Source organism: Giraffa tippelskirchi, chromosome 5 (assembly GCF_054371585.1).
Source record: "Giraffa tippelskirchi isolate mGirTip1 chromosome 5, T2T-mGirTip1v1.2.pri, whole genome shotgun sequence".
NCBI lineage: Eukaryota > Metazoa > Chordata > Mammalia > Artiodactyla > Giraffidae > Giraffa > Giraffa tippelskirchi.
In genome coordinates, this window is record NC_137279.1 from 126,164,034 (window position 1) to 126,179,224 (window position 15,191).

General features: G+C 37.2%; 1 long non-coding RNA gene across 2 annotated transcripts in view; it reads right to left on the minus strand.

Annotated features, from left to right (window-relative positions):
* LOC145504894 (uncharacterized) overlaps positions 1-9,366 on the minus strand; it is a 387,770-nt gene extending 378,404 nt beyond the window's left edge. For both annotated transcript variants that reach the window (XR_014052568.1, XR_014052569.1), the window contains exon 1: positions 9,275-9,366. This is a non-coding gene — a long non-coding RNA (uncharacterized LOC145504894). The remainder of the gene's footprint in view (positions 1-9,274) is intronic.
* Positions 9,367-15,191: the final 5,825 nt, after the last annotated feature.

The window sequence follows — 15,191 nt, forward strand, 5'->3', positions numbered from 1 at the left end:
CATGACTAAAATAAGATTATAAATGAAACCAATGACATTAAAATACAGTTATAATTTTAAAGTTTGCAGTATAGTATTATATATACTTCTTTACTAACACAGTAAATAACCAGATGGAGTGGCTGTCTAATAACGACTATAATTTTGAAGCAGTGAGAAGCATAAATGACATGTTGAGGTACTCGCAACTCTATAATGTGTTATGACAATACCTGTGATTTCTACTGATGACAAAATCACAGATACTATTAATAATACTGTGATCTGTTGCCTACACTCGTAATCAAACAGAAGGTTACATTTCAGTTAGAAGTTAACAAAAGTACAGAAATTTTTTACTCTCTAAATTCACAGACTCTCCTGAATTTCATCCACAGACCCCTTACAGACTGTAGCCCTGTACTCTAGAACATAAAACTAAATCAGAATTTCTCCTTTCAGTCTTACGGCTCCATTGTCACTTCTAAAGCTACACATCTGTCATTGGGATTTCCCAAAAAAGTAGTGCGTCCATTATTTGAGGAACACTGCCATCCCATGGCTCCTCCTGAAGAGTTTAGCATTAATAACATCCACAACAAAGCAGTCTTTTAGGGCATTAGACCAAGCCTGCAAATTAATGCACTGGCTCATCACAATTCATTAATCAAACTCAGACTGGATTTAACAACAGATTATTAAAGACTCAAAATTATACCCACAGAAAAAAAAAAAGGCAGCTCCCAGAGGGTCAAATGTAATGTGAATGGTTTTGCATAAAACCATAAACCTGCTATTAAATTAAAAACAGGAAAAATTATGTCCACTGCTTATCTCCAGTCATTTTTTTTTAAGGAATGGTTATGCTAATTTATTTCTTTGCTCTTCCTGGCTACACGGTAAAGGACTAAAAGGTTAAAATGCAGTGGTTCTTTTGATGTTTGGTTGAGCAACTTACACTAACAGGTACTGACTGAGGTAAAGAAATTAATGAAATTACACCCATAATTCATTACTAATGGAACACTATCAATGCTTTCAACTGACAATTCATATAATCTACCTCAGACACCGAGACACCTCATGGTAACTGACTGGAGGGCTCACCCTTCTGATAATGTTCCACAAAGCAGAACTCAGCTGCCTTGTCCGACAATTTCCTGATCTCACCTCTGAGCTTTTGCTCTTGATGAGCAGATCTGTTCTCTCTGTGAACAAAAGCAGGGAAGGGGAAACAATGATTTGAATTTTCCTCTCTTCAGGGAATTTAGGTAGACCCACTGGGATTCCCAAAGACAAAAACATTCGGAACACTCTAATTTGGCAGATCACAGTGCTGCAACCAACTGTGCAATGAATTTTTTTAAAAGGTTAATATTTTAGAGCAGCAATCATAAAGAGCATAACAATAATAAGAAGGATGGGGAAAACTAATTTAAAGAACTGTACAATTTTGTGACATCTCAGCTCATTCCCCATTAAGATTGAATCATTAGTTCTTTCTGCTTTTGCAGAAACAGAAGCAAAAATTACTAGCATACATGCTGATTAAGGTAAGTAAGTGACATTTCTGGAAAAATGAAATATTTTATTCAGTGTAGGTACCTGCTTGATAATTTATAGTGTGTTTTGGTCTTAGTAGTATCTATTTTAAACTCTAAATTTCTAAAGGGGAGGGACTATGTCTCTGTTGTATATCTGAAGATAATTAATAATTTCTCTTTGAAGGCATACCAAGGTGGTATAGAATGATGGTATGGGTGAGACAAAATATATCAAATGATTGTATAATACATGTATAATACACTATTACATGCATATATAATTAAGTCCAAAACAGTCAACATATTCAAAGTACTTTATAAGTATAGGGAGTGTCTAATGCAACATGACTCATATTTGGATTTTGCTTATATACAACAATTTTAGCATTGTTGTATATTGAGTCCTAAGCAGCAAGTACACAGTCCAATTTTGTCATTCCCCTCTCTCAGCCCCCAGCAATCTTTTCTGCCAGCTCAAGATCACAATCTATCTTAACCCAGCATTACAAACAGGCTCCATCAATCGTTCAGTGATCACTTAAAATGAAAACTATTCACTCTACCCAGGTACAGTACCTGGCACATAGTAAGTACTCCATAAATATTTACTGAGTTGAAAAAATGAAAATCCCTCTCCTCTTTCCAAATGAAAACATACTGTGTCAGGATTGTTTTTCCAAAAATCTGTTTAACCACTACTAATTCCCACAAAGTACTATCATAGAGATTAACTGTGAATAAGTGCCTTATAAAAATATTTTTGCAGTGACCCTCCAATGTCTCGCAGATGCTTATTGCTTGCTCATGTGGAAAATGGATACACCTGAAGAGAAAGCAATATTTATTTGAAAACTGAATTATAAAACCCATAGCATTGAATCCAGGGACATTATGGGTCACCAAGACTAACAAAAATGAAACAGAGCTTAGTTTCTGAGTGGGAGAGCTTTGGGCAGAAGAGTTCTATCGAGATATCATACTACTTTAAGGTGAAATAAGTGGGCAAATTATAATAATAGCTACAGGGGAGAAAGCCCTTGCTCTGGATCAGGCATCTGCTTTGTGGGTGACATGAGATGGAAATCCCATCATGTAGACATTAGTATCGCCACTTTACCGAGCAGGAAATTCAAAGTGCTTTGGCAGCTCACCTGAGATCATGCTAGGAAGTTGCTGGGCTACTTGAAAAACTCATCTAATTCCAAAGCCCCTGTGATACAGTATGCTCTGGGCTGCTGCTCTTCTCTCAGACCCTTTCCCATGTGTGTCCTCCACTAGCACTGCCTCAAACCCAAAAACTAATCACTGGAGAAGAGATCTGGGCCCTGTACATATCCCTGTACCAATTCTCCTTAGGCAGGCCACAAAAAATTAACGTAAGTGGCAGGATAACAAAGAAGTTAACAGTGTAGGCCATGGCATCGTATGCCTTGCACAGGCAATTTTATTCTTTGTACCGTGGTTTTCTCCTAAATAAAATGGAAGTGATAATGATGCCAGTACTATAAGGTTAGAATGATAATTAAATGAGTTACCAAATGTGAAATACTTGGTGCCTGACTCACAGAAAAAATGCTGAGCAATGTTGGCTGTTATTTTTAGCTCTTTTCCCCACACTACAGTGAAGACTTGGTTATGAACAACTCAACAAGTTAGTTGATCAGCTTCCAAACACCCGGTTTTATTGAGCATCTAATACATTGCAAACTAAACAGCAAATAGCCTGAAAGTAGTTTTCATCCAAGATGTGCATGCATGCTCAGTTGTGTTCAACTCTTTGCGACCCCATGGACTATAGCCCTCCAGGCCCCTCTATCCATGGGATTTGCCAGGCAAGAATAGTGGAGTTGATTGCTATTTCCTTCTCCAGGGGATCTTCCCAACCCAGGGATTGGACTCACATCTCCTGTGTCTCCTGCATTGTCAGTTGGATATTTTACCATTTGTGCTACATGGGAAGCCCCTCATCCAAGACGTTAGGTTGTAAACGTTTTGACATAATAGGCAATTAGGCGAGTCCTCCCCAAATCCCTGTGGTATAACTGTGTTTCACCACACATAGAAACACTTGATCCACATCCAAGACTGAGTGACATAAATGAGCTGATCTGCATCTGCTGTTCATTTTTAGCTTTGAATTATTTAGTGTTTAACCTAAATCAATGATTTCATCTTTCTGGGATTAATTTTTCAACTCTTAAATAATAACAAGGGGTAGAGATGAGCAAGTGGTAGTGAAAACAGAAAAGGAGGAAAGAGTTGTCATAAGCTTTGCCTATTAAATCATTAAAGCTTTCAAATTTATCTATTCTTTTTTTTTAACTAGTTTATTTATCTATTTTTTAACTTTACAATATTGTATTTGTTTTGCCATACATTGTCATGAATCCACCACGGGTGCACATGTTTTCCCCTTCCAGAACCCCCCTCCCTCCTCCCTCCCCATCCCATCCCTCTGCGTCATCCCGGTGCACCGGCCCCGAGCACCCTGTGTGCATCGAACCTGGACTGGCGATTCGTTTCAGATATGATAATTTACATGCTTCAGTGCCATTTTCCCATATCATCCCGCCTTCGCCCTCTCCCATAGAGTCCATAATACTGTTCTATTTATCTGTGTCTCTTTTGATGTTTCACATACAGGGTTATCCTTACCGATTAACTAAATACCATATATATGTGTTAGTATACTGTATTGGTGTTTTTCTTTCTGGCTTACTTCACTCTGTATAATAGGCTCCAGTTTCATCCATTGAGGAAATAGGTAAGTCATAGTTAATCTTGCAACCTCATTTCCAATGTACAAATGTAGAAATTAAGATTCAAGATCACCCAGCCAGTAATTACAATTTTGAAAACTGAAACCTCAACAGATGCCTGCTATTTTTGTAGCTTTAACCTGCTCTTCTAATGAAAAAATTCAAACATCTCTTTCATTGCTGTTATTTGATAAAATTCATCTTACACACTACAATTATTTGACTCTTTTAGCTGATTATATAAAAATAATAAAAATATATTGATAGCATAGAAATCTTTAAATGATGAGAATAGCTTGAAATGTCACCTTCCATACAGGCTCCAATATATGATAAAACTAAGTACCTAAAGTATTTTATAATTTCTATTAGAATTGATGCAATGCTGAATTAAAAATCATGAGTTCTTCCATGCCCACACCCATACAACCTGAATTAGTCCTTTGAAATATAATATTCATTGAATGAATGTTGAATAAATACTTGCATTTCTTGCCAAGGGGGAAGGACAATCACATCACATAGATATTAGCATTACCACTCACATAGATATTAGCATTACCACTTTACCAAGCAGGAAATTCAAAGCGCTCAAATGGACTCTGTAGATACTCTTGGCGAACACTCTCTAATCCTTTCCTCTTGGTTGGAAAAAACAAAGGGACTTAATTTATGGAATAAGGATAATTAAGATAATAAGGATACATAGCAATCTAAGGTAAACTGAATGAAGTATATATTCATTCTTTTCTGAGGAGCCCAACTCTTCATATCCTAAGTCACCCTCAGGTGAAAATATCTAAGAGACACTCTGACCACAAGTCAAAAATCTATATGACGACAGGCGAACTGTGCTTCTTGTGCCTTTTCCTAAGCTATATTTCATAAAAATACTCTCTCTGGATCAATAAAATGCAAATGTTAAAATTATCTTGTAGTACCATCAAAATAAAAGGAACCTTGAGAATAAAGTTGTCATTCTTAATTAAAATGAGCTTTTTAATTTCCTTACTCTAAATAACTAAAGTAGATATTAATACCATAAACACTTAACTGACTAAAGAAAGACTCTACCCAAACCCTCAATTAGAGAACACTTAATTTATATATGATGCAGCTTGTAACTGCTTAGCAGTGTGGTTGGGGTAAGTCTCTTTGGTCTACTTTTTAAATGATTAAATACTCTCCATCCAACTGAAAAGATGTCTTCAGAGTTGCATTTTGCATGCTAAAACATTATTTAAACACATAAGCCATTGCTCAAGATTCAAGGAAAAAAAACCTTAGTGACAGTACATTTGTTATGTCTTTATTAAAGATGGTCTTTTCCATAGGGTTATGTGCAGTTGAAAATGAGGCTCAGTTTAATAACAAGCAAGCTTTACTAGTACTACAAAATTTATAAAATTTTAATGTTTAATGTGTTCCTTAATTATAGAAATCTCTGCAAAGAATAATATCCTTGAAATTTACTATGCAAATGCTCTTGATTTTTAACAAATTGCTCCTTAAAACACAAGTATTAAATCTCTATTAGATTTGTTGAGGCAATATACTAATATCCATCACTAAGGTCTTAAATTTCTGAGTAGCAATGCTGTTTGTTAGATGCAAATAAGGATTTCCTTAATTAAAATACACTATCCCCAGTCTCTCAGCAGATTTAGCTCAGTCTTTATATAGGACAGGTTCATTATCTACCTCAAGTTAATAAAAGTATGACCTACTGTGGTTATTTCCTTTAAATTTTAATTTTAATTACTACTTTGTTAATGGAAATAAAGCACTAAAGAATTGTGAAGATGATCCAAAAGCAATTTTGAAAACTTAATTAAAATACCTCTTGAAAGCTTCAAAAGGAATTTAGCACTTACATGGTTTGATAACTTATGGCCTTACAAATATAGCATTAAATACCAAATCCATAAAAAAAAATCTGTGGATGAATCATACTTTAGAACTATAGTGCTCCCTTATTCTGCATCTTGAACTAATGGTCCAACTAAATAGGATAAACATAAAACTTGTAATTCAGAACAGGCAAAGGTTCTTAACAAAGAAATGAAATGAATAACCATTACGCAATGCCTTCACAATACATAAACCTTAAATGCATTCAGAGTTTTTGCATAAAACCATCATGGTTTAATCCAGATAATTGCAGATGTGTTCAGTTTGTCTTTTGGTCCTTCAGGACTTGAATATAAAATTAAAAGACTGGTAAGATGTTGTATAAAATTCAGTACCAGAGTTTTATTAGGCAGCTTCCTCTCCAATCTAAATTTCAAAGGTTTACACATATATTATTGATCTTATCTGTGAAAATATTGGTTCAGTAAGTAGCCTTTAAACATAACACAATCCATAGATTTTATTGAGATTCACCACTCCTCATGAAAAAGATAAGAATATGAGATGCAGGATATAACAAAGAGCATGCTCCAGGCAAAAAACACAGTCTTTGTGATGCTCAAAATATATTTAGCAGCTCTTATATTACAAACCTTGCAATGTTATGGTTCATAATGCAATGTGCATTTTGTAGCAGACTATTTGACTACTTCCAGTAAGTAAAATCCCTGAATTCATTAGCAATAATAACTTTTCTCTTCTTATAGATCTGTTCAATGGAAAAGGCATTTTGCCAGACACCACCCTCTACCCTGTCAAAAAAAAATAAGTATGCCATTCTATTAGCATCAGGTCACAGATCTATTCTTTTAAACACTGGAATTTCAACTTCAGAAATTAAAGATTTTTTATTAAAAATGAAAAATAAATATATGACTGAAATGATTGGATAGTAACCAAGTTGAAGCACAACCAAATTTCTGTAATTCTATATTACACTAGAAATGTGATTTAGATTCACAACCCCAAAATTTGACGTTATTGAACCAGCAGAAGAAATTTTGTAAAAATAGGAGAGACCATCTTTTGGTTCTGTTTCTTTTTTTTCCACCAATTTACCACACAAGAATTGCCAAATTATAAGTGAGTTATTCTCTAAGACTTTATTTGCATGTCAGGTTTTTTAAACTTAAGATGAGCATTACCCTAGAAGCAATAAATAAGGATTAGGTTGGCCCTAAAAAAATTTATAAAAGCTTAATTTAGTCTTATAGCATAGCTGAAAGATTTACAATGAAATTTAGCAGTAAGCAAAACTGCTTCTACACCAGTAATTAAAGAAAATGGAAAGTTAAATTGAATAAAAGATAGTTTATTATTCTTAAATGCTCTGGGAATAATAGATTTAATTTGAAGAGAAAGAAAATGTAGATAAGACATTTCTCAGAATCCTGAAGGGGACTTCTAAGCTTTTTCAAGGTCGTTGGAGGTTGTTGTCATCAACTCTGTTTTAGGGCTTCATTTCATGTGCACACATAACAACCTGCGTTACTTGTGCAGTTAAGGTAAGTTTAAACACGAGTGCCTTTCTTTTCTCTTATTTTTTTATATACTTTTTTAGATACATATATATATTTAGATATACATATATTAGATATTTTTTAATATTAACTTTATTTTTATCAACAATGATAAGAGTGATTTTTAAGTGATAATCAGAATGGGAAAAGAACACTGATGAAGACTTTTCTGGAGATAACTAAACAAGCATTGGAAGAAAGGAAAGGAGAGAGTGAAAGATTGGAGATAAGAGGTAGGGGGCTAATAAAGAAGCATGGACATCATAAGAAAATAGCAACTTGAGGTCTGTTCTTGAAATTTTTTATTTGGTTGGGTGTGTGTGTGTGTGTGTGTGTGTATTAAAAAACAGGCAGAAAGAGAGGGAGAAAGAACAGTATGATTTCCTGACATCCATCCTTCCATTTAAGTTAGTTTTTTTTAAATCTCAGTTGTTTCTTTTGAGAGCAAAACGTGCCAAATTGGTGGACCATTCATATGATCGCTTAACTATAGTGGCTTATGTATCTAGATTAATAAGCATTGAGAAGAGGCATAATAAATAATCCTTAGAATTCAGAATTTTTACATAAAACCACAGTGGTTTAACTATATTATTATAAAATATTTTGTTTGTATTCTGGCCCTCCAGGACCTACGCAAATTATTGAGCTTATAATGAACTGCATAAAGTTCAGTACTAGAACTAAAAGTAAGAAACAAAAACAAGAAAAATTCAGAGCTTTTACCATATTCGAGTGTATCGGGATTCTCTAAGAATGTATAGCCCTTCCCGCATAAGTCTGAAATTTTCTCAAGGGGTATCCATCAGTGTTAGAGTTCTGTGAAACAAGCTCTGAGTTAGAATCAGGAATCAGACAGAAATTCCCACCACCACCCATGTTGTTCAATAGTGCTCTGGAGGATCTAGCCAGTGTAGTAAAACAGGATAAAGAAATGTGGCATAAATCAAAAAGGAAGAAACAGCATTATCATACTTTGCAAATGATGTTAGAAAATCCAGGAGAATCAACTAAAATCTATTAAAACCAACAAAAGAGTTCAGAGGAGTGGCAAAATACAAACCCATTAATTTTCACTTACACTAACAACAATCAGTTGGGAAATATAATAGAAAAAATACTCTACTGAAAATAAGAATTTAAAAGGGGGGGGCGGGCAGAGAGAGAGATCACCCAAAAGAAAAATGGGTAAAGAATATTAACAAGCAATTAAAAGAAATATGCAAATAGCCAATTAACATGTGAACAGATGTTCAAACTCAATGATAATCAAAAATATATAAATTAAAACAAGATACCATTTTCCCCTTATGAGAACTGAAATGATTAAAAACGTGGATAATACCCTGTCTTGACATGAAATGTGGAAGCAAAAGACACTGTTATACAAGTGGTATTACTCAGAATCCACATAAGAAATAAAAAACACACTCAAACTGGGAAATCTGAAGAACATTTAATAAAAGGATTATTCATAAGGGCGTGGGCAGGGTGAAGGGAACCTAAAAGGGATAAGGCAGTCCCCAAGGCTAGAGTGAAAAAGCTGAGCAGATTATCTCACCTATTAGAACTGTGACCTTGGGTGTTCGGAGGCAGCCAGCCCTCAGCAACTCCACAGGAAGAACCAAGAGAAGCAGTACCTCAGTCAAACTCTCCTCCCCTCTCACCTCCTGTCAGTGACCTACCCTGTAAGCTTTCTATTATTAGCCCAGCTCTACCAGAAGCCAGAAGCCAAAGGACCGGTACTCCCAGGTCAGCCTCCGTGGGCACAAAACAAGGAAGAGAAAAGAAGAGGGTGCACTTGAAGGGGCAACAGAAGATACCTAGCATATGAGTGTTGAGGGAAATATAGATTAGTAAAGACAAATTGGGTGATAATTCAGCAGCACATACATTTAAATACTAATGCATACATCAAAGGAAACAAGTATTTACACTGGAGAAAAGGGCTCTCTTTAAGAAGTCATGCTGGGAAATTGAAGAGCTACATGTAAGAGAATGAAATTAGAACATTCTCTAACACCATATACAAAAATAAATTCAAAGTGGATTCAGTCAGTTCAGTTGCTCAGTTGTGTCTGACTCTTGGCAACCCCATGGACTGCAGAATGCCAGGCTTCCCTGTCCATCACCAATTCCTGGAGCTTGCTCAAACTCATGTCCATCGAGTCAGTGATGCCATCCAACCATCTCATCCTCTGTCGCCTCCTTCTGCTCCTGCCTTAAATTTTTCCCAGCATCAAAGTCTTTCCCAATGAGTCAGTTCTTTGCATCAGGTGGCCAAAATATTGGAGTTTCAGCTTCAACATCAGTTGTTCCAATGAATATTCAGGACTTATTTCCTTTAGGATTGACTGATTGGATCTCTTTACAGTCTCTTTGCAAGAGTCTCTTTGCAAGAGACTCTCAAGAGTCTTCTACAACACCACAGTTCAAAAGCATCAACTCTTCAGCACTTAGCTTTCTTTATAGTCCAAATCTCACATCCATACATAACTACTCTTCAAGAGATGGGAATACCAGACCACCTGACCTGTCTTCTGAGAAATCTGTATGCAGGTCAAGAAACAACAGTTAGAGCTGGACATGGAACAACAGACTGGTTCCAAATCAGGAAAGGAGAACGTCAAGGCTGTATATTGTCACCCGGCTTATTTAACTTATATGCAGAGTACATCATGAGAAATACTAAACTGGATGAAGCACAAACTGGAATCAAGATTCCTGGGAGAAATATCAATATCAATCAAGATATGCAGATGACACCACCCTTATGGCAGAAAGCGAAGAAGAACTAAAGAGCCTCTTGATGAAAGTGAAAGATGAGAGAGAAAAAGTTGGCTTAAAACTCAACATTCAGAAAACTAAGATCATGGCATCCAGTTCCCATCACTTCATGGCAAATAGATGGGGAAACAATGGAAACAGAGACTGACTTTATTTGGGGGGGCTCCAAAATCACTGCTGATGGTGACTGCAGCCATGAAATTAAAAGACGCTTGCTCCTTGTAAGAACAGCTATAACCAACCTAGAAAGCATATTAAAAAGCAGAGACATTACTTTGTCAACAATGGTTTGTCTAGTCAAGGCTATGGTTTTTCCAGTAGTCATGTGTGGATGTGCAAGTTGGACTATAAAGAAAGCTGAGCGTTGAAGAATTGATGCTTTTGAACTGTGGTGTTGGAGGAGACTCTTGAGAGTCCCTTGGACCGCAAGGAGATCCAACTAGTCCATCCTAAAGGAAATCAGTCCTGAATATTCATTGGAAGGACTGATGCTGAAGCTGAAACTCCAATACTTTGGCCACCTGATGCAAAGAACTGACTCATTGGAAAAGACCCCAATGCTGGAAAAGATTGAAGGCAGGAGGAGAAGGGGACAACAGAGGATGAGATGGTTGGATGGCATCACTGACTCAATGGACATGAGTTTGATTAAACTCTGGGACCTGGTGATGGACAGGGAGGGCTGGCATGCTGGCAGTCCATGGGGTCGCAAAGAGTCAGACAAAACTGAGCAACTGAACTGAACTGAAACATGACTACTGGAAAAACCATAGCTTTGACTATGTGAACCTTTGTTGGTAATGTTTCTGCTTTTAATATTCTGTCTAGGTTGGTCACAGCTTTTCTTCCAAGGGGCGAGTGCCATTTAATTTCATGGCTACAGTCACCATCTGCAGTGATTTTGGAGCCGAAGATAACAAAATCTCTCTGTTTCCATTGTTTCCCCATCTATTCGCCATGAAGTGATGGGACCAGATGCCATGATCTTAGTTTTTTGAATGTTGAGTTTTAAGCCAGCTTTTTTACTCTCCTCTTTCACTTTCATCAAGAGGTTCTTGAGTTCCTCTTTGCTTTTTGCCATAAGAGTGGTGTCATCTGCTTATCTGAGCTCATTGATATTTCTCCCAGCAATCATGATTCCGGCTTGTGCTTCACCTAGCCCAGCATTTCACATGATGTACTCTCCATATAAGTTAAATAAGCAAGGTGACAATACACAGCCTTGACATACTCCATTCTCAATTTGGAACAAGTCCATTGTTCCATGTCTGGTTCTAATTTTCACTTTTTGACCTGCATACAGATTTCTCAAGAGGCAGGTAAGGTGGGCTGGTATTCCCATCTCTTGAAGAATTTACCACAGTTTGTTGTGATCCAGACAGTCAAAGGCTTTAGTGTAGTCAATGAAGCAGAAGTAGATGTTTTTGTGGAATTCTCTTGCTTTTTGTTGATCCAATGGATGCTGGCAATTTGATCTCTGGTTCTTCTGCCTTTTCTAAATCTAGCTTGAACATCTGCAAGTTCACGGTTCACGTACTGTTGAAGCCTGGCTTGGAGAATTTTGAGCATTACTTTGCTAGTGTGGAAGATGAGTGCAACTGTGCAGGAGTTTGAGCATTCTTTGGCATTGCCTTTTTTGGGATTGGAATGAAAACTGACCTTTCCCAGTCCAGTGGCCACTGCTGAGTTTTCCCAATTTGCTGGCATATTGAGTGCAGCACTTTCACAGCATCATCTTTTAAGATTTGAAATAGCTCAGCTGGAATTCCATCACCTCCACTAGCTTTGTTCATAGTGATGCCTCCTAAGGCCCACTTGACTTTGCACTCCAGGAGGTCTGGCTGTAGGTGAGTGATCACACCACTGTGGTTATCTGGGTCATGAAAATCTTTTTTGTATAGTTCTTCTGCGTATTCTTGCCACCTCTTCGTAATATCTTCTGCTTCTGTTAGGTCCATACCATTTCTGTCCTTTACTGAGCCCATCTTTGCATGAAATAATCCCTTGGTGTCTCTAATTTTCTTGAAGAGATCTCTAGTCTTTCCCATTCTATTGTTTTCTTCTATTTCTTTGCATTGATCACTGAGGTAGGCTTTCTTATCTCTCCTTGCTATTCTCTGGAACTCTGCATTCAAATGAGTATATCTTTCCTTTTCCCCTTTGCCTTTCACTTCTCTTATGGAATAAATATACCTTAATGTAAAACTGGAAACCATAAAACTCCTAGAGGAAAACATACGCAGAACACTCTTTAACATATGTTAAAGGAAATAAAACCAAAAACAAACAAATTGGACCTAATTAACTTTAAAGCTTTTGTACAAGCAAAGAAAACCATCGACAAAACAAATAGATAACCTAATGAATGGGAGAAAATATATGCAAGTTATATGACCAATAAGGGCTTAATATCTGAAATCCTATATTGTACTATATTGTACACCTATAATGTATAAAATATTGTACATTCACTATATTTCAATTAAAAATAAATACATAGATATCCCTATATAGTCATATTTGTTTAGTCATTTTAAAAAAGAATTTGGTAAGAAAAAAATTAAACTATTAGCAGTCTTCCTCTATGAGGAGGATTGGGAAGAAGCTCAGACTTCAGACTCAGCCAGGTCTGGGTTTGCATCCCCTTGACCTGCTCAGTCAGTACTCTTTTGACTGAAAAAACAAAACAAAACTAGAAAGTCAAACTGATCTGAGAAAAAGTTTTTGTCAAAGTTCACACCACCAAACTGTGAGGAAGTCTTCAGAAACACCTGGATCAAGGAACTTGAACTTTATCAGATTCTTTCTTTCTCTCCACCTCACCTACCGACCCTCTCTTCCCAGAGTCTACTGGCTCTGCTCCCTACAATGGGTTTCATCCTCTCAGGCCCTCTGTTCCCATAAGTTCAATGCATGGCCACACAGAATACTAAAAATATATTTTTCAAGAATTATGACCAGAGAGAAAAGAGCTTCCTGGTATTTAAATTGAAACTGTCTCAGGAAACAGCATTGGTTGGGCATGCCTGGATCCCAAGCCAAACACCAATGAATCATATGACAAGCCAGGGCAGCAGAGCATGGTGACAGGCCCTTTCTGGCACAAATGTTCCCTCTGTGGCCAAAGGACATGAGCATTTTGTTTGGCCCCTACTACAACCACAGGTATCAGATAGAGGAAACACAGTCTCCCCAGAAGAGAAATATCCTTCTGGATAATAAAAAGGTAGATGAACACAATATACATAGTAACTTTGGACAAAGTACTTAACACCTCTGAACCTATTCCCTCATGTGTAAAATGAAGGAGGTGGTGGTACCTATATCATATGTTTTTTGTGGGATTAACATTATGGGTTAATTTTATTATTATTTTATCATTCTCTTTATTTATCTTTATATTTCCATATTATTTTATTTTTTAAAAGAACACGTATTACTTTTATTCATGAATTAGAAAGCTTTTCCCATTTTGAGAAGAAAGAAGAGTTCAACAACATAATTGAGGAAAAGCCAACAGGTAAGTTAATCATTAATTACTTAAAATTGGTGTTATTTTTATACACATTTATAATGTAACCATTACTCATGAAACACACAGTTACTACACTATGTGTTTTCCATAGTTTGTTGTTTAGTCACTAAATCAAGTCGTCCAACTTGATTTAGCCCACCAGGCTTCTCTGTCCATGAGATTTCCCAGGCAAGAATGCTGGAGTGGGTTGCCATTTCCTCCTTTAGGGTATCTTCCCAACCCAGGGATGAAATCAGCAGGCAGATTCTTTATCACTGAGCCACCTAGGAAGCCCTACATATGTTATTAAGTTGAAAGGGAAAGTGAAAGTCGCTCAGTCATGTCCAACTCTTTGCAATCCCATGGACTATACAGTCCATGGAATTCTCCAGGCCAGAATACTGGAGTGGGTAGCCTTTCCCTTCTCCAGGGGATCTTCCCAAGCCAGGGATCGAACCCAGGTCTTCCACATTGCAGGCGGATTCTTTACCAGCTGAGCCACAACAGAGCTTAAGTTAACTCCTCACAATTACTCCATCTGGTGAGTTACAATTCCCATTTTACTGACCAAACGGGAAATTAAAGAAGTAAACTAACTTGCCCAAGTGTTGTCCTGAACCCCACAGGCCTATAAGGCCTCTGCTTGCCCAGTTTCAACACCAAAGAAAGAGCCTGGAGTCAGCAACAAAGACATCAGTGGTTTAATGGATGGGGGAGTTCACACACCTGAAGCAAGGTCCTGGAGCTACACCCTATCCCGAGCAGCAGACTGTGGTCAGGACATGACAGCAGTCTTCAGGGAGGGGAGGTTACCAGTGACAGGGGGGATTGCCATCAGGTTGGCTCATTGGTTACTAGGAAAACCATTAAAGAAGCATTCCCCTCATTATCCATTTGACAAGAACAGTCACTAGCTGGCATCTGGGGCAAGTACATAGGAAGATCAGGCATGTACATAGTGTGTGGTTGAAGCAGGCATTGTTCAGCAGGGGATATACAGAGAGCAAGAGAGCAGCCATCTTGAGAGGCCTGATCATATATACCAAGGACACAGAACCAGTAATTAACAGAGCTGCTATGTAAATTCAGTTCTGTCTAAAGGGATCTACAAACTGCAACCCGTGAGCCAAACCCCATCTGCCTTCTGTTTTTCTAAAGCCCATGAACAGAGAATGGC